A 21,548-nucleotide genomic window follows, 5' to 3' on the forward strand; every position below is an offset into this window, starting at 1 on the left:
GTAATAGTAGTAGTGGTAGTAGTAATAGTAGTGGTAACAGTAGCTATAGTAATAGTAGTGGCAGTAGTAATAGTAATGGTAGCAATAGTTATAGTAATAGTTGTGGTAGCAGTAGTTGTAGTAATAGTAAAAGTGGCAGTAGTAATAGTAATAGTAGTAGTAGCAATAGTTATAGAAATAGTAGTAGTGGCAGTAGTAATAGTAGTGGTAGCAGTAGTTATACTAATAGTAGTGGTAGCAGTAGTTGTAGTAATAGTAGTAGTGGCAGTAGTTATAGTAATAGTAATAGTGGCAGTAGTAATAGTAGTGGTAGCAGTAGTTATAGTAATAGTAGTAGTGGCAGTAGTTATAGTAATAGTAATAGTGGCAGTAGTAATAGTAGTGGTAGCAATAGTTATAGTAATAGTAGTGGCAGTAGTTATAGTAGTGGTAGCAGTGGTGATAGTAATAGTAGTAGTGGTAGTAGTAATAGTCGTGGTAGTAGTAGTTATAGTAATAGTAGTGGTAGCAGTAGTTATAGCAATAGTAATAGTGGCAGTAGTAATAGTGGTGGTAGCAGTAGTTATAGTAATAGTAATAGTGGCAGTAGTAATAGTAGTGGTAGCAGTAGTTGTAGTAATAGTAATAGTGGCAGTAGTAATAGTAGTGGTAGCACTATTTATAGTAATAGTAGTAGTGGCAGTAGTAATAGTAGTGGTAGCAGTAGTTGTAGTAATAGTAGTAGTGGCAGTAGTAATAGTAGTGGTAGCAGTATTTATAGTAATAGTAGTAGTGGCAGTAGTAATAGTAGTGGTAGCAGTATTTATAGTAATAATAGTAGTGGCAGTAGTAATAGTAGTGGTAGCAGTAGTTATAGTAATAGTAGTGACAGTAGTAATAGTAGTGGTAGCAGTAGTTGTGGCAGTAGTAATAGTAGTGGTAGCAGTAGTTATAGTAATAGTAATAGTGGTAGTAGTAATAGTGGTGGTAGCAGTAGTTATAGTAATAGTAATAGTGGCAGTAGTAATAGGAGTGGTAGCAATAGTTATAGTAATAGTTGTGGTAGCAGTAGTTGTAGTAATAGTAAAAGTGGCAGTAGTTATAGTAGTGGTAGCAGTAGTTATAGTAATAGCAGTGACAGTAGTAATAGTAGTGCTAGCAGTAGTTATAGTAATAGTAGTGGTAGCAGTAGTTGTAGTAATAGTAATAGTGGCAGTAGTAATAGTAGTGGTAGCAGTAGTTATAGTAATAGTAGTAGTGGCAGTAGTAATAGTAGTGGTAGCAGTATTTATAGTAATAGTAGTAGTGGCAGTAGTAATAGTAGTGGTAGCAGTAGTTGTGGCAGTAGTAATAGTAGTGGTAGCAGTAGTTATAGTAATAGTAATAGTGGTAGTAGTAATAGTGGTGGTAGCAGTAGTTATAGTAATAGTAATAGTGGCAGTAGTAATAGGAGTGGTAGCAGTAGTAATAGTAATAGTAGTAGTGGTAGTAGTAGTTATAGTAATAGTAGTGGCAGTAGTTATAGTAATAGTAGTAGTGGCAGTAGTTATAGTAGTGGTAGCAGTAGTTATAGTAATAGCAGTGACAGTAGTAATAGTAGTGCTAGCAGTAGTTATAGTAATAGTAGTGGTAGCAGTAGTTGTAGTAATAGTGGCAGTAGTAATAGTAGTGGTAGCAGTAGTTATAGTAATAGTAGTAGTGGCAGTAGTAATAGTAGTGGTAGCAGTATTTATAGTAATAGTAGTAGTGGCAGTAGTGATAGTAGTGGTAGCAGTAGTTGTGGCAGTAGTAATAGTAGTGGTAGCAGTAGTTATAGTAATAGTAATAGTGGTAGTAGTAATAGTGGTGGTAGCAGTAGTTATAGTAATAGTAATAGTGGCAGTAGTAATAGGAGTGGTAGCAGTAGTAATAGTAATAGTAGTAGTGGTAGTAGTAATAGTAGTGGTAACAGTAGCTATAGTAATAGTAGTGGCAGTAGTAATAGTAGTGGTAGCAATAGTTATAGTAATAGTTGTGGTAGCAGTAGTTGTAGTAATAGTAAAAGTGGCAGTAGTAATAGTAGTAGTAGCAGTAGTAATAGTAATAGTAGTAGTAGCAATAGTTATAGTAATAGTAGTAGTGGCAGTAGTAATAGTAGTGGTAGCAGTAGTTATACTAATAGTAGTGGTAGCAGTAGTTGTAGTAATAGTAGTAGTGGCAGTAGTTATAGTAATAGTAATAGTGGCAGTAGTAATAGTAGTGGTAGCAGTAGTTATAGTAATAGTAGTGGCAGTAGTTATAGTAGTGGTAGCAGTGGTGATAGTAATAGTAGTAGTGGTAGTAGTAATAGTCGTGGTAGTAGTAGTTATAGTAATAGTAGTGGTAGCAGTAGTTATAGCAATAGTAATAGTGGCAGTAGTAATAGTGGTGGTAGCAGTAGTTATAGTAATAGTAATAGTGGCAGTAGTAATAGTAGTGGTAGCAGTAGTTGTAGTAATAGTAATAGTGGCAGTAGTAATAGTAGTGGTAGCACTATTTATAGTAATAGTAGTAGTGGCAGTAGTAATAGTAGTGGTAGCAGTAGTTATAGTAATAGTAGTGACAGTAGTAATAGTAGTGGTAGCAGTAGTTATAGTAATAGTAGTGGTAGCAGTAGTTATAGTAATAGTAGTGCTAGCAGTAGTTATAGTAATAATAATAGTGGCAGTAGTAATAGTAGTGGTAGCAGTAGTTTTAGTAATAGTAGTGGTAGCAGTAGTTATAGTAATAGTAGTGCTAGCAGTAGTTATAGTAATAATAATAGTGGCAGTAGTAATAGTAGTGGTAGCAGTAGTTTTAGTAATAGTAATGGCAGTAGTTATAGTAGTGGTAGCAGTGGTGATAGTAATAGTAGTAGTGGTAGTTGTAATAGTAGTGGTAGTAGTAGTTATAGTAATAGTAGTGGTAGCAGTAGTTATAGTAATAGTAATAGTGGCAGTAGTAATAGTGGTGGTAGCAGTAGTTATAGTAATAGTAATAGTGGCAGTAGTGATAGTAGTGGTAGCAGTAGTTATAGTAATAGTAGTAGTGGTAGTAGTAATAGTAGTGGTAACAGTAGCTATAGTAATAGTAGTGGCAGTAGTAATAGTAGTGGTAGCAATAGTTATAGTAATAGTTGTGGTAGCAGTAGTTGTAGTAATAGTAAAAGTGGCAGTAGTAATAGTAGTAGTAGCAGTAGTAATAGTAGTAGTAGCAATAGTTATAGTAATAGTAGTAGTGGCAGTAGTAATAGTAGTGGTAGCAGTATTTATAGTAATAGTAATAGTGACAGTAGTAATAGTAGTGGTAGCAGTAGTTATAGTAATAGTGGTAGCAGTAGTTGTAGTAATAGTAATAGTGGCAGTAGTAATAGTAGTGGTAGCAGTAGTTATAGTAATAGTAGTAGTGGCAGTAGTAATAGTAGTGGTAGCAGTATTTATAGTAATAGTAGTAGTGGCAGTAGTAATAGTAGTGGTAGCAGTAGTTGTGGCAGTAGTAATAGTAGTGGTAGCAGTAGTTGTGGCAGTAGTAATAGTAGTGGTAGCAGTAGTTATAGTAATAGTAGTAGTGGCAGTAGTAATAGTAGTGGTAGCAGTATTTATAGTAATAGTAGCAGTGGCAGTAGTACTAGAAGTGGTAGCAGTAGTTATAGTAATAGTAGTAGTAGCAGTAGTAATAGTAGTGGTAGCAGTAGTTATAGTAATAGTTGTGGCAGTATTTATAGTGATAATAGTAGTGGCAGTAGTTATAGTAGTGGCAGCAGTAGTTATAGGAATAGTAGTGGTAGCAGTAGTTATAGTAATAGTAGCAGTGGCAGTAGTAATAGTAGTGGTAGCAGTAGTTATAGTAATAGTAGTAGTGGCCGTAGTAATAGTAGTGGTAGCAGTAGTTATAGTAATAGTAGTAGTGGCAGTAGTAATAGTAGTGGTAGTAGTAGTTATACTAATAGTAGTGGTAGCAGTAGTAATAGTAGTGGTAGCAGTAGTTATAGTAATAGTAGCAGTGGCAGTAGTAATAGTAGTGGTAGCAGTAGTTATAGTAATAGTAGTAGTGGTTGTAGCAGTAGTTATGATTGTAGTAGTGGTAGCAGTAGTTATAGTAATAGTAGTGGCAGTAGTTATAGTAATAGTAGTAGTGGCAGTAGTTATAGTAGTGGTAGCAGTGGTTATAGTAATAGTAGTAGTGGAAGTAGTAATAGTAGTGGTAGTAGTAGTTATACTAATAGTAGTGGTAGCAGTAGAAATAGTAGTGGTAGCAGTAGTTATAGTAATAGTAGCAGTGGCAGTAGTAATAGTCGTGGTAGCAGTAGTTATAGTAATAGTAGTAGTGGCAGTAGTAATAATAGTGTTAGCAGTAGTTATAGTAATAGTAGCAGTAGTAATAGTAGTGGTAGCAGTATTTATAGTAATAGTAGTGGTAGCAGTAGTTATAGTAATAGTAATAGTGGCAGTAGTAATAGTAGTAGTAGCAGTAGTTATAGTAATAGTAGTGGTAGCAGTAGTTATAGTAATAGTAGTGGTAGCAGTAGTTATAGTAATAGTAATAGTGGCAGTAGTAATAGTAGTAGTAGCAGTAGTTATAGTAATAGTAGTGGTAGCAGTAGTTATAGTAATAGTAGTAGCAGTAGTTATAGTAATAGTAGTGGTAGCAGTAGTTATAGTAATAGTAGTGGTAGCAGTAGTAATAGTAATAGTAATAGTGGCAGTAGTAATAGTAGTAGTAGCAGTAGTTATAGTAATAGTAGTGGTAGCAGTAGTTATAGTAATAGTAGTGGTAGCAGTAGTTATAGTAATAGTAGTGGTTGTAGCAGTAGCTGGGCCCTGTGCTACTGCTACCAGTGGCTGCTCCAGCCCCCGTTTATGTGTATTTTATGTTAAATGTACTCTTTATTCCTACACAGTCAAATACGAGACTTGTCTTTACTCGTAGCAGCGGTCTCAACTATCACCACCAACCGCCAAAGGAAACAGCATAAGCAGTGTGACAGATGACGCCAACGTGGCACCTGAGCGGGTATTAGCACAAAGCTAAAGGCTAACCTGCAGGTGAAAAGAGAAAAGCTCCGGTACCGAAGACAGGTGACTTCAATGTTCAGTTAGAAATTTAGTTACTGTTTCAGGAGCTTTTAGTTTATATCTCACCTTTTCAGTTTTACCTTTTGTCTTATCTGTAGGTGTTCAGAATCTAAAGATTATTTCTTACAGGGAGGAAGAAATGTAGAAAGGCAAGGCAGCCAGATGAGAGAGGGGACAGAGATGCACCCATGACACAAACTAAAGGTAGCTAGCCATTAAAAAGATGAGTTCTTAAAGACAGTGTTTAGTAGTAGAAAAAGTGGTTGACTGCAGTCTAAATGTAATTGCAGTGAACAGAGTCTCTTAATTACACTACTCACAAAAAGTTAGGGATATCTGGCTTTCGGGTGAATTTCTAGGATGAATCTAAAATGCACTCTAACCTTTACCCCTTTTTTGTTGGGTTATACCTGCCACTGCTGTTGGCTTTTGTTTCAATAAACAGTTTTAGATGAGGAAATCACTGCATGCTTCTACCTAAATGCCCTGCTTTCATGATATAATATCACTGTATGGTGAACTTTCTATGTTTTCCATAAATTTCATCCGAAAGCCAAATATCCCTTGCTAACTTTTTGTGAGTAGTGTATGATACTCTGTCAGCAGGGGAGACAGTGTGTGAGTGTGTTTCTTTTATGTCAGACCTTTGTGGCAGGTGCAAGCGGGCAAATCCCCTTGAGGATGGCGCCATCGTGTCATGGGTGTACTGTCCCCTGTGTGAGGAGTGGTTCCACTGCAGCTGTGATCAGTGGAACCACTCAGAGCATCCTACTACAGGGGGAAATTGGAATCATCTGCATCTGACCCACGCAAACTCTTCACCATCTTCTCCTCTCTCCTCAACCCACCTACTCCACCACCTGCCACTACCCTGTCTGCTGAAGATTTTGTCTCCTTCTTTGAAGAAAAGGTTGACAAGATCCGCCGATCTTTCCCCCCTACCTCTACCCTCCTCTCTAGGCACTGCCCTCCTCCTCCTTCTTCTCTGACCTGCTTCTCTCCTCTTTCCACAGATTACCTCCTACATCTTCTCACCTCCAATAATCCTACCACCTGTCCACTAGACCCTGTTCCATCCCCTCTGTTCCAAACAATCGCTCCAAACCTTCTTCCTTTCATCTCCTTTGTCATAAACAGCTCTTTGTTGTCAGGTCATGTACCATCGGCCTTCAAGTCTGCTAGAGTTGTGCCTATCCTAAAGAAACCAACTCTGGACAGCTTGGACATCGGCAACTACAGACCCATTTCACTTCTCTCCTTCCTCTCAAAGATTCTCGAACGCTCTGTCTACAACCAACTGTCTCTCTTTCTCACTCAGAACAATCTACAGTACCCTAACCAGTCTGGCTTCAAAGCTGCATGCTCTACTGAAACTGCTCTCATTGCAGTTACAGAAAAGCTCCATGCAGCTAAAGCTGCCAGACTGTCCTCGGTTCTGATCCTTCTTGTCCTCTCCGCAGCTTTTGACACAGTGGACCACAAGATCCTCCTGTCTATCCTTGCCGGCCTTGGAATTACCGGCTCTACATGGCAATGGTTTGCATCGTACCTGCAGGGACGCTCATACCAGGTAACATGGCAGGGCGACACGTCCGCTCCTTGTAGTCTCTCCACTGGCGTTCCACAAGGCTCGGTCCTTGGTCCTCTTCTTTTCTCACTCTACACTAGCTCTATTGGTAAAGTGATATCCTCTCATGGATTCTCTTACCACTGTTACGCCGATGACACTCAACTCATGCTCTCTTTCCCACCGTCTGACACACAGGTTTCTGCCCGCATCTCAGCATGCCTCGCCGACGTCTCTTCTTGGATGGCGGCTCACCATCTCAAACTCAACCCCAGCAAGACGGAGCTGCTGTACATCCCGGGAACTGCTGGACCAAAAAACGATCTTGCCATCACTTTTGAGAACTCACTGGTCACTCCTTCTACAGAAGCTCGAAGCCTTGGTGTAGTCATGGATGATCAGTTATCGTTCTCAAGTCATGTTGCAAACGTAACTCGGTCCTGCAGAGAATTCGACCCTTCCTCTCTAGAGAGGCCACCCAGGTGCTTGTTCAGTCTCTTGTCATTTCAAGACTTGACTACTGCAACTCTCTTCTGGCTGGTCTTCCTCTGCGCACCATCAGGCCCCTGCAACTCATCCAGAATGCAGCGGCACGGGTCGTCTTCAATGTCCCTAAATTCAGCCATGTCACTCCACTGCTGCGTTCTCTTCACTGGCTTCCTGTAGCTGCCCGCATCAGATTCAAAACCCTGACGCTGGCCTACAAAGCCAAGAACGGACCAGCCCCTCCGTACTTGATGGCAATGGTCAAAAGCCAATCCGCATCTAGAGCCCTTCGAGCTATAAGTACGGCTCGGCCCGACCCGCCATCCCTCAAAATCCATGGAAGACAAGAGTCCAGGCTTTTTTCTGTCCTGGCACCAAAGTGGTGGAACGAGCTTCCCCTGGGTGTCTGAACGGCCGAACCGCTCGCTGTCTTCAAACGCAGACTAAAGACCCTCCTCTTCCGAGAATACTTGGACAATTAGAGTACTATGGTCGCCTTATTGTCTTGTGTTTAATAATGTCTAAGCTTAGAGGTATCCTTTGAATTATTGGTCTATTCTAACTAGCTAAAGTTTTTCTTGGGTAAATAGCAAAGCACTTTGTAAGTCGCTCTGGATAAGAGCGTCTGCTAAATGCCGTAAATGTAAATGTAAATATCAGAGGAGGAAGATTTTGAGAGTCTTCGGTGCCAGAGGACCCTTGCCCACATCATGTCCTCTCTCAAGTTATTAATGAATGAAAGGATGAATTAATTTGTATGTGTGGTGTTAATTAATATTAAAAAGTTTAATAAGAATTTATAATTTAATGTCATAATTGTTTTTATGTTTTACTGTTTTAATAAAGTTTTGCCTTTTTAAAAAATCTGATTCTGATTGTCAAAATAATGTTTAAAGTAAAAACATCACAGCATTACATACTTTGTATCACTGAAAATGGAACAAATATCATATATAATCATTTTACTAACAAAAAAATACTAAGAAAAATATGTTTTAACCGTTTTAATATGCGCTTTTAAGCTGAAAGGTGAGTTAGGGAAAACCGAAAGTAAAGTGGCCAGAATTAATCTAGCGGTAATCGCGTCTAATTAAACAAAAATATCTACTTAAACAAAAACGTAATTATAAAAATATATTTTTTATTTCTAAATCAAGCGACTTTTGTACACTAATCTAGACACATAGCTCTCATAAAAAAAAAACGTTTACTTAGGTGAGTAAAGTGCATACATTTATTTACTGTACCTACACATAAATATAATAATCTAATTTACATACATCTAATCTTACATACAGACAATCTTACCCACATACATATAATCTTACATAAATATAATTTTACATAAATATAATCTCTGGAGTTTGTGGAGCAGCTTGTTTTAACCCCAGAGCTGCAGACTGCAACAGCTCCGGTTGAGCTAGATTAGCTTAGCTTAGCTTAGCTTAGCTTATCTTAGCTTAGGACTGTGATAAACTCTCCACAGTGTTGATGTGCTTCATCTTGCGCTGGATGAAGATAAATCATTCTAATGATTCAGAGAGGAGAGCTGTGCTCCTGACTGACTAACCTCAGAACACGCCTCTCAAAATCCTCTCAGCTCTGCCAAAGCGGCAGCGCTGATAATATTACAATTTTACCATTAAAGCCACGTTTTCTGAGCAGAAATGAAAAGTAATAAAACTAATAAACAGTTTTAAAGCGATCTCACCTCCTCTGACTAACAGCACTTCTCTCTGTGTGTGGTTCTGGGCTCCACTCTCTCCGCTGCTCTCCGTGTGCGGGCGGGCGACACAAACCGCCTGACCAACAGCATCAGCTTTTAGCCTGGATTTCAGCTCCTGCAGCACTTTTCACATCTCCACTCAGAGACTGCAGATAAAGCCTTTACACCATCCTAATGACTGTTTGGAGAAGAGAACGGGCAGAGCTGCTTCCCAAACTTAAAAGCAGCTTAATACATCCTAAAAGGCTTGAAGTGCCACAACCCTTCTTTATTGATCAGCAGCTGATCAGAGTATTGATCCTCTATCAGATTCAAACTGAGGCAAAACCCTCAGTTCTGTCAGAAAAATGTACAACTTGATGTTCATGCTTTGCGATGTTTAAACTGGGCTTTTCTAACATGTTTTCTATCTCTTCACTGTCTAACTTGTACTTTCATGTTCTTTTAAACAGACTATTGGTAGAAAAGCTGAAGTTTTGAAATGACGACTGCATGTGAGGGTGTGTAAATCTTCTGCTTACAGATTTGTACTGTTTTCTAGGTCACCTTAAATGAGCTGCTCATGTAAAATCTGTAGCTTTAATAATCTAGAAGACTAGAACTGCTGAGACACTACAGACTGAAGCATGGACATGGGGGTCATCGCCTGTCAGGACCATGTTTATGCAGTGATTTCAAGACATGGACCACCCTTACGTCTTGGAAACGTAGAAGCTGAAGTAAAACGTCACTGAAAATAGAAATACTTGAGTAAAGAAACTGTAGTGAAGTACTTTTTTATTTAACGTTTAATTACATTTACTTAGTTACTGTCCACCACTGCATGGGATATAACATTATGCTTATCTGCTGTTTTGTTGATGAATCTGCAGGACGTGAATAAAGATGAGCTGAGCGACAGCTACGTTAATCCTATCCTGAAGAGAACTGTGTGCAGCAGAGTGTCCTAAACTTCTAGATGGAGGAAGTTGTTCATTCACTCTAAAAAGCAGCTTTTCTGAGCTGCTGTCCTGCTGTTCATTGTGTCTGAGGCTTTTGCTGAAATCTGGTGAATACTTGAGTTCATGTTTGCTAGAAATCTGCCAATAAGACAAATGCTTTTTATATGTTCACATATTTACTAAAGTAGTTTTTACTTTGTTTACCATTTGAACATTTTACTATGAATTAAAAGCGTTATCTTCTGCTGTGCTAAAATGACTTGTTCTTAGACTGCATACTGGGCCAGTCTGGATTCAAGGACAGTCTTTAAAACCTTTGTGAATAAGACTGTAAACAGTGCACACAGTACAGTTTGTCAGAGACCTGTTTTCAGATTTAGCGATGTTGATTTATAAAATTAATGCTTTTTCCTGAAGTCATTTTTCAAACATAATGCTCTTTGTTTTTTCTGTTTTTCAGACTCAGTGTGTTTTATTCGACCTGGGGGATTTTGATTTGATAAAGGTCTAGACACAACACAAATTAACCCGTCTGCCAAAAGTCTTAGCAGTCTTAGCATAAACTGTTAATTAAAAATCAGTACTATATTTTTAGAATGAACAATATTGAACAAACATTACGATATGATACGTCAATACATCGCTTTTATACACCCCTATTACATAGTGTAATAAACTTAAAATAATGCTGCTATAAAGTATGTGCTCTTATAATGAGAGTTTAAACAGGACAATATTAGTATAAACAGGACATAAAACTTTAATATGAAAAATAATACATTTGCTGCAGAACATTTAGAATGATTAAAAACATGAATTAAAAGCATTTTGAAAGGCACACTGTTACGATGAGTAGAGGTTGGAGGTGGAGATGGACGAAAACGCAGGCATTTATTAAAACAAGGAAATCAAAACCCAACAAACCAAACGCAAAGAGACACAAACTAGGAAATAAACCAAACACTGAAACTAACAAAGAAGCCAAGCCAAGCCAAGCCAAGCCAAGACCGCAAACCGACATGATCATGCACAAGACCAGACAAAGGAAGGTTGAAACAAAGGTATACTTGTACAGAGATAACGAGGAACACCTTGGATTAACAAGTGGGCGTGGATACAGAGGAGACACAGGTGGGTACACTGATGAACAGGAGGGGCTTGAACTGACAAGACACAAACAGAGCCATGTGCTTGGGAGCATATGGCAACACAAACAGAGGCAGACATGACAGAACAGAGGCAGACATGACAGAACAGAGGCAGGCATGACAGAACAGGGGCAGACATGACAGAACAGAGGCAGACATGACAGAACAGGGGCAAACATGACAGAACAGAGGCAGACATGACAGAACAGGGGCAAACATGACAGAACAGAGGCAGACATGACAGAACAGAGACAGACATGACAGAACAGACATCATGGACATAAGCAGTAATAGCTAGATGTTCAGGTGAAATGACACTAAAGATTGCTTTCTCTCAGTGGAAAATGTTCAGCATAGGTCTGATGTCTGGGCTCTGGCATGTAAATGTATTTAATATACAGCTAAACTTATTGGGTGCCTGTGCAAGAGATTTATAATGTTCTAAATTCATTTGGAAGTGTGTATTTTTTACAGCTTTACATTGTAGAATATTGTATTCCTAAATACTTAATTCTCAAAAGTGTTCAACTATAACCTCGTTTTTCAGGCTGAGGAAATAAGCTTGGAAGGAAATATGATGAGTCACTCCAGACAAAATAATAATGGAAAATAAATGCTAGTACCTTTTTTTAATCAAATGTACATATTAAATTACAGAACACAAAGTTTGTCACACTTTATCTATGTAAATGTTGCAGGCAGAACTGTTCTAATAATAAAATAATATTAATAAAATAACTGTTATATTAAAATAATGCTAAAGTCCAGTTCTGCCAGCTGGTGTGATTTAAGAGGCAAGAAAAATGGGAGGAATTTTTGCTTCTCTGTTTATTATTAAATTGAAGGTCTGCTTTCTCTCAGTGGAAAATGTTCAGCATAGGTCTGATGTCTGGGCTCTGGCCTGTAAATGTATTTAATATACAGCTAAACTTATTGGGTGCCTGTGCAAGAGATTTATAATGTTCTAAATTCATTTGGAAGTGTGTATTTTTTACAGCTTTACATTATAGAATATTGTATTCCTAAATACTTCATTCTCAAAAGTGTTCAACTATAACCTCGTTTTTCAGGCTGAGGAAATAAGCTTGGAAGGAAATATGATGAGTCACTCCAGACAAAATAATAATGGAAAATAAATGCTAGTACCTTTTTTTAATCAAATGTACATATTAAATTACAGAACACAAAGTTTGCCACACTTTATGTAAATGTTGCAGGCAGAACTGTTCTAATAATAAAATAATATTAATAAAATAACTGTTATATTAAAATAATGCTAAAGTCCAGTTCTGCCAGCTGGTGTGATTTAAGAGGCAAGAAAAATGGGAAGAATTTTTGCTTCTCTGTTTATTATTAAATTGAAGGTCTGCTTTTTCTCTATCATGGTGGCAATTTCATTTGCACTGCTAATGTAACTGTAACTAGATTACACACACTAGATACACCCACTAGATACACCCACTAGATTACACCCACTAGATTACACCCACTTAATACCCTCACTAGATTTCACCAACTAGATACACCAAGATTTGAAATCTTTCAGATATGATTTGCTCTCATGCACTGATTCACATCACACAGCATTTGGGCTCATTTAGACTCATTGTGGTGGTGCACCACCGCCCCCCCCCCCCCCCCCTTTCTTTTTGTGAACAATGCTGTTGTCTTCTATCATTTTTTTAAAGGACCTGAAGTGTAAAGTGCTGTTTTGTGCTGAGTCTGCAGATTTTCTTTTAATATTTTTCACAAGTTCACACTTTTTTCAGGTGGACAGTGTTTCTTCTCGTAATCTGCAGTGCCGTGTCTTTACTGTCAGATCAGTTAGAAAGATTTTTACTAGTTACTTCATTCTTTCTGGACAGTTCAACTCCGTTACCATCAAGATCTGTGTAATCTAGTATTGTAGGACTCAAACTGTTAGTTCTGCCATCTGGTGACCAGTTTGTGTATTGTCTCTCTCTCTCCACTTTTTCTGGTCTTATTGGAGACTTCTGGAGACTTTTGGAGACTCTGAGGTGAACACACATGTTCTTTAGTTACTGTCCTCAGCAGCAGGTGCTGCCGTGAGCCTCGTTCCACAACACTCCCAGTGCTCAGCCTCTCAGTCCGAGCAGACCCACTAGATACACCCACTAGATTATACCCACTAGACACACCCACTAGATTACACCCACGAGATACACCCACTAGATTACACCCACTAGATTATACCCACTAGATACACCCACTAGATTACACCCACTAGATTACACCCACTAGATACACCCACTAGATTACACCCACTAGATTACACCCACTAGATTACACCCAATTAATACCCTCACTAGCTTACACCCACTAGATACACCAAGATTTGAAATCTTTCAGAAATGATTTGCTCTCATGCACTTATTCACATCACACAGCGTTTGGGCTCATTTAGATTCATTGTGGTGGTGCACCACCCCCCCCCCCCCCCTTTCTTTTTGTGAACAATGCTGTTGTCTTCTATTATTTTTTTAAAGGACCTGAAGTGTAAAGTGCTGTTTTGTGCTGAGTCTGCAGATTCTCTTTTAATATTTTTCACAGGTTCACACTTTTTTCAGATGGACAGTTCTTCTTCTTGCAGTCTGCAGTGCCGTGTCTTTACTGTCAGATCAGTTAGAAAGATTTTCAGTAGTTACTTCATTCTTTCTGGACAGTTCAGCTCCATTACCATCAGGATCTGTGTAATCTAGTATTGTAGGACTCAAACTCTTAGTGCTGCCATCTGGTGGCCAGTTTGTGTATTGTCTCTCTCTCTCTCCACTTTTTCTGGAGTTGTTGGAGACTTCTGGAGACTTTTGGAGACTCTGAGGTGAACACACATGTTCTTCAGTTACTGTCCTCAGCAGCAGGTGCTGCTGTGAGCCCCGTCCCACAACACTCCCAGTGCTCAGCCTCTCAGTCCGAGCAGACCCACTAAATACATCCACTAGACTACACCCACTAGATAAACCCACTAGATTACACTCACTAGATTACACCCACTAGATACATCCACTAGATACACCCACTACATTACACCCACTAGATTATACCCACTAGATACACCCACTAGATACACCCACTAGATTATACCCACTAAATACACTCACTAGATTACACCCACTAGATACACCCACACGATTACACCCACTAGATTATACCCACTAGATACACCCACTAGATGCACCCACTAGATTACACTCAGTAGATACACCCACTAGATTACACCCACTAGATACACCCACTAGATACACCCACTAGACACACCCACTAGATTACACCCACTAGATTTCACACACTAGATTATACCCACTAGATTACACACACTAGATTATACCCACTAGATTACACACACTAGATATACCCACTAGATTACACCCACTTGATACCCTCACTAGATTACACCCACTAGATACACCAAGATTTGAAATCTTTCAGATATGATTTGCTCTCATGCACTGATTCACATCACACAGCGTTTGGGCTCATTTACATTCATTGTGGTGGTGCACCACCACCCCCCCCCCCCCTTTCTTTTTGTGAACAATGCTGTTGTCTTCTATCATTTTTTTAAAGGACCTGAAGTGTAAAGTGCTGTTTTGTGCTGAGTCTGCAGATTTTCTTTTAATATTTTTCACAGGTTCACACTTTTTTCAGGTGGACAGTGTTTCTTCTCGTAATCTGCAGTGCCGTGTCTTTACTGTCAGATCAGTTAGAAAGATTTTTACTAGTTACTTCATTCTTTCTGGACAGTTCAACTCCGTTACCATCAAGATCTGTGTAATCTAGTATTGTAGGACTCAAACTGTTAGTTCTGCCATCTGGTGACCAGTTTGTGTATTGTCTCTCTCTCTCCACTTTTTCTGGTGTTATTGGAGACTTCTGGAGACTTTTGGAGACTCTGAGGTGAACACACATGTTCTTTAGTTACTGTCCTCAGCAGCAGGTGCTGCCGTGAGCCTCGTTCCACAACACTCCCAGTGCTCAGCCTCTCAGTCCGAGCAGACCCATTAGATACACCCACTAGATTATACCCACTAGACACACCCACTAGATTACACCCACGAGATACACCCACTAGATTACACCCACTAGATTATACCCACTAGATACACCCACTAGATTACACCCACTAGATTACACCCACTAGATACACCCACTACATTACACCCACTAGATTACACCCACTTAATACCCTCACTTGTTTACACCCACTAGATACACCAAGATTTGAAATCTTTCAGAAATGATTTGCTCTCATGCACTTATTCACATCACACAGCGTTTGGGCTCATTTAGATTCATTGTGGTGGTGCACCACCACCCCCCCCCTTTCTTTTTGTGAACAATGCTGTTGTCTTCTATTATTTTTTTAAAGGGCCTGAAGTGTAAAGTGCTGTTTTGTGCTGAGTCTGCAGATTTACTTTTAATATTTTTCACAGGTTCACACTTTTTTCAGATGGACAGTTGTTCTTCTTGTAGTCTGCAGTGCCGTGTCTTTACTGTCAGATCAGTTAGAAAGATTTTCACTAGTTACTTCATTCTTTCTGGACAGTTCAGCTCCATTACCATCAGGATCTGTGTAATCTAGTATTGTAGGACTCAAACTCTTAGTGCTGCCATCTGGTGGCCAGTTTGTGTATTGTCTCTCTCTCCACTTTTTCTGGAGTTGTTGGAGACTTCTGGAGACTTTTGGAGACTCTGAGGTGAACACACATGTTCTTCAGTTACTGTCCTCAGCAGCAGGTGCTGCTGTGAGCCCCGACCCACAACACTCCCAGTCCTCAGCCTCTCAGTACGAGCAGACCCACTAGATACACCCACTACATTACACCCACTAGATACACCCACTAGATTACACCCACTAGATTACACCCACTGGACACATCCATTAGATTACACCCACTAGATACACCCACTACATTACACCCACTAGATACACCCACTAGATTATACTCACGAGATAAACTCACTAGATTACACCCACTAGATAAACCCACACGATTACACCCACTAGATTATACCCACTAGATACACCCACACGATTACACCCACTAGATTATACCCACTAGATACACCCACTAGATGCACCCACTAGATTACACTCACAAGATAAACCCACTTGATTACACCCACTAGATACACCCACTAGATACACCCACTAGATTACATCCACTAGATACACCCACTAGACACACCCACTAGATTACACCCACTAGATTTCACACACTAGATTATACCCACTAGATTACACACACTAGATTATACCCACTAGATTACACACACTAGATACACCCACTAGATACACCCACTAGATACACCCACTAGATTATACCCACTAAATACACTCACTAGATAACACCCACTAGATACACCCACACGATTACACCCACTAGATTATACCCACTAGATACACCCACTAGATGCACCCACTAGATTACACTCACTAGATACACCCACTAGATACACCCACTAGATACACACACTAGATTACACCCACTAGATACACCCACTAGATTACACCCACTAGATCACACCCACTAGAATACACCCACTAAACACACCCACTAGATTACACCCACTTGATACCCTCACTAGATTACACCCACTAGATACACCCACTAGATACACCCACTAGATTACACCCACTAGATTACATCCACTAGATTACATCCACTAGATTACACCCACTAGATTACACCCAATAGATACACCCACTAGATTACACCCAATAGACTACACCCACTAGATTACACCCACTAGATACACCCACTAGATTACACCCACTAGATACACCCACTAGATTACACTCACTAGATTACACCCACTAGATATACCCACTAGATTATACCCACTAGATACACCCACTAGATTACACCCACTAGATACACCCACTAGATTACACCCACTAGATACACTCACTAGATTACACCCACTAGATTACACCAACTAGATTACACCCACTAGATTACACCCACTAGATACACCCACTATATTACACCCACTAGATTACACCCACTAGAATACACCCACTAGACACACCCACTAGATTACACCCACTAGATTACACCCACTTCATGCCCTCACTAGATTACACCCACTAGATATACCCACTAGATACACCCACTAGATTACACCCACTAGATACAACCACTAGATTACATCCACTAGATTACACCCACTAGATTACACCCACTAGATACACCCACTAGATTACACCCACTAGATACACCCACTAGATTACACCCACTAGATACACCCACTAGATTACACCCACTAGATACACCCACTAGATTACACTCACTAGATTACACCCACTAGATACACCCACTAGATTATACCCACTAGATACACTCACTAGATTACACCCACTAGATTACACCTACTAGATACACTCACTAGATTACACCCACTAGATTACACCTACTAGATACACTGACTAGATTACACCCACTAGATTACACCAACTAGATTACATCCACTAGATTACACACACTAGATACACCTACAAAATAAACCCACTAGATTATACCCACTAGATTACACACACTACATTACACACACTAGATTATACCCACTAGATTACACCCACTAGATACACCCACTAGATTATACCCACTAGATACACCCACTAGATACACCCACTAGATTACACCCAATAGATACACCCACTAGATACACACACTAGATTACGCCCACTAGATTACACCTACTAGATTACACCCACTAGAATACACCCACTAGACACACCCACTAGATTACACCCACTAGATTACACCTACTTGATACCCTCACTAGATTACACCCACTAGATTACATCCACTAGATTACATCCACTAGATTACACCCACTAGATACACCCACTAGATTACACCCAATAGACTACACCCACTAGATTACACCCACTAGATACACCCACTAGATTACATCCACTAGATTACACCCACTAGATTACACCCACTAGATACACCCACTAGATTACACCCACTAGATACACCCACTAGATTACACCCACTAGATTATACCCACTAGATTCACCCACTAGATTACACCCACTCGATACACCCACTAGATACACACACTAGATTACACCCACTAGATTACACCCACTAGATACACCCACTAGATTACACCCACTAGATTACACCCACTAGATTACACCAAGATTTGAAATCTTTCAGAAATTATTTGCTCTCATGCACTTATTCACATCACACAGCGTTTGGGCTCATTTAGATTCATTGTGGTGGTGCACCACCCCCCCGCCCCTTTCTTTTTGTGAACAATGCTGTTGTCTTCTATTATTTTTTTAAAGGACCTGAAGTGTAAAGTGCTGTTTTGTGCTGAGTCTGCAGATTTACTTTTAATATTTTTCACAGGTTCACACTTTTTTCAGATGGACAGTTGTTCTTCTTGTAGTCTGCAGTGCCGTGTCTTTACTGTCAGATCAGTTAGAAAGATTTTCACTAGTTACTTCATTCTTTCTGGACAGTTCAGCTCCATTACCATCAGGATCTGTGTAATCTAGTATTGTAGGACTCAAACTGTTAGTGCTGCCATCTGGTGGCCAGTTTGTGTATTGTCTCTCTCTCCACTTTTTCTGGAGTTGTTGGAGACTTCTGGAGACTTTTGGAGACTCTGAGGTGAACACACATGTTCTTCAGTTACTGTCCTCAGCAGCAGGTGCTGCTGTGAGCCCCGTCCCACAACACTCCAAGTCCTCAGCCTCTCAGTACGAGCAGACCCACTAGATACACCCACTACATTACACCCACTAGATACACCCACTAGATTACACCCACTAGATTACACCCACTGGACACATCCATTAGATTACACCCACTAGATACACCCACTACATTACACCCACTAGATACACCCACTAGACACACCCACTAGATTATACCCACGAGATAAACTCACTAGATTACACCCACTAGATAAACCCACACGATTACACCCACTAGATTATACCCACTAGATACACCCACACGATTACACCCACTAGATTATACCCACTAGATACACCCACTAGATGCACCCACTAGATTACACTCACTAGATACACCCACTTGATTACACCCACTAGATACACCCACTAGATACACCCACTAGATTACACCCACTAGATACACCCACTAGACACACCCACTAGATTACACCCACTAGATTTCACACACTAGATTATACCCACTAGATTACACACACTAGATTATACCCACTAGATTACACACACTAGATACACCCACTAGATACACCCACTAGATACACCCACTAGATTATACCCACTAAATACACTCACTAGATAACACCCACTAGATACACCCACACGATTACACCCACTAGATTATACCCACTAGATACACCCACTAGATGCACCCACTAGATTACACTTACTAGACACACCCACTAGATACACCCACTAGATACACACACTAGATTACACCCACTAGATACACCCACTAGATTACACCCACTAGATCACACCCACTAGAATACACCCACTAAACACACCCACTAGATTACACCCACTTGATACCCTCACTAGATTACACCCACTAGATACACCCACTAGATACACCCACTAGATTACACCCACTAGATTACATCCACTAGATTACAACCACTAGATTACACCCACTAGATTAGACCCAATTGATACACCCACTAGATTACACCCAATAGACTACACCCACTAGATTACACCCACTAGATACACCCACTAGATTACACCCACTAGATACACTCACTAGATTACACTCACTAGATTACACCCACTAGATACACCCACTAGATTATACCCACTAGATACACCCACTAGATTACACCCACTAGATACACCCACTAGATTACACCCACTAGATTACACCCACTAGATACACTTACTAGATTACACCCACTAGATTACACCAACTAGATTACATCCACTAGATTACACCCACTAGATACACCCAATAGATTACACCCACTAGATTACACCCACTAGAATACACCCACTAGACACACCCACTAGATTACACCCACTAGATTACACCCACTTGATACCCTCACTAGATTACACCCACTAGATATACCCACTAGATTACATCCACTAGATTATACCCACTAGATACACCCACTCGATTACACCCAATAGACTACACCCACTAGATTACACCCACTAGATACACCCACTAGATTACATCCACTAGATTACACCCACTAGATTACACCCACTAGATACACCCACTAGATTACACCCAATAGACTACACCCACTAGATTACACCCACTAGAAACACCCACTAGATACACCCACTAGATACACCCACTAGATACACTCACTAGATTACTCCCACTAGATACACTCACTAGATTACACCCACTAGATAACACCTACTAGATACACTCACTAGATTACACCCACTAGATTACACCAACTAGATTACATCCACTAGATTACACACACTAGATACATCTACTAGATAAACCCACTAGATTATACCCACTAGATTACACCCACTAGATTACACCCACTAGACTATACCCACTAGAAACACCCACTAGATTACACCCAATAGATACACCCACTAGATTACAAACACTACATTATACCCATTACATTACACACACTAGATTATACTGTAGTATATTCATTGGCTTTGCAGATGTAGAAAAGAAAGGGGGCCCCATTTCTTGATCAAATATACACAAATTGAACAGAGATAAGATGCTGTTTAGATTTGGACATCCCGTTGGGCAGACGTGTCAGTGATTTAAACGCTGTCCAGATGTGGCCATGGACCACTTAGGTAATGGGGGAGCTAATGGCTGTTCCCTATGGATGAAATGTAAACATTCCATATATGGCAACATTCCAACAGAATGTGGCGTGAAATAAGGTATAAAAACTCAAGGTATTCCTAAGTCGGGGAGAGAGAGACCGAAGGGCACCCAGAATTGGCAGACTCTCTCCACACTGTCTTTCGATTGCAATAAAATATATTATTGTTACAACTAAAGACGGTGGCTACAGACTCTCCTTTTTTGAATAACAAGTCCATCTCCAGAAGAAGACGAACCGAGACGACAAATTTTGGCGCCCGAACAGGGACCCAGCTGTGACTTCCGGCGGCACCAGACGGTACCACGTGGAAAACTTTTGCTCGTGAGCCAACAATACACTTTTCTCACTATTCGAGCTTGGGTTTCCGCGTTCTGCTGAGATGTGTGCTGTGAGGCTGCACTGCGTGCAATTGGAACGTATGAGGTTGTGACATTATTTGGGAGGAGACTCTGTTCTAAATTTGGGTCGTTTGTGGGTTGTGCCACCACAATACGGGGGTGTAAGGAATGAGAAAATACGTAGGAACAAGAGTAATGACAAGGTATAAGGAAAATGAGGAACACAAAAGGGGTGTTGTTGAAAAAGCAGTGAGTAACATTGATAAGGCCATGTTAATTTGCGCCACGCAGGCTTTGAGAGCTAGGGCCCTTGTCTCTCTTAGGATTGTAAGACGTGAGCAGGTTCAGGTTGCAGTATGAAAGTTAGCTTAACAGGGTGATATAAGAGAAATAGGGGGGTTTTTAAGAGAAGAAACATGGGGTGTTATAGAAGAAGACAAGTACTATGGGATGTTAC

The sequence above is a fragment of the Salminus brasiliensis genome, chromosome 6, assembly GCF_030463535.1.
Source record: "Salminus brasiliensis chromosome 6, fSalBra1.hap2, whole genome shotgun sequence".
Lineage (NCBI taxonomy): Eukaryota > Metazoa > Chordata > Actinopteri > Characiformes > Bryconidae > Salminus > Salminus brasiliensis.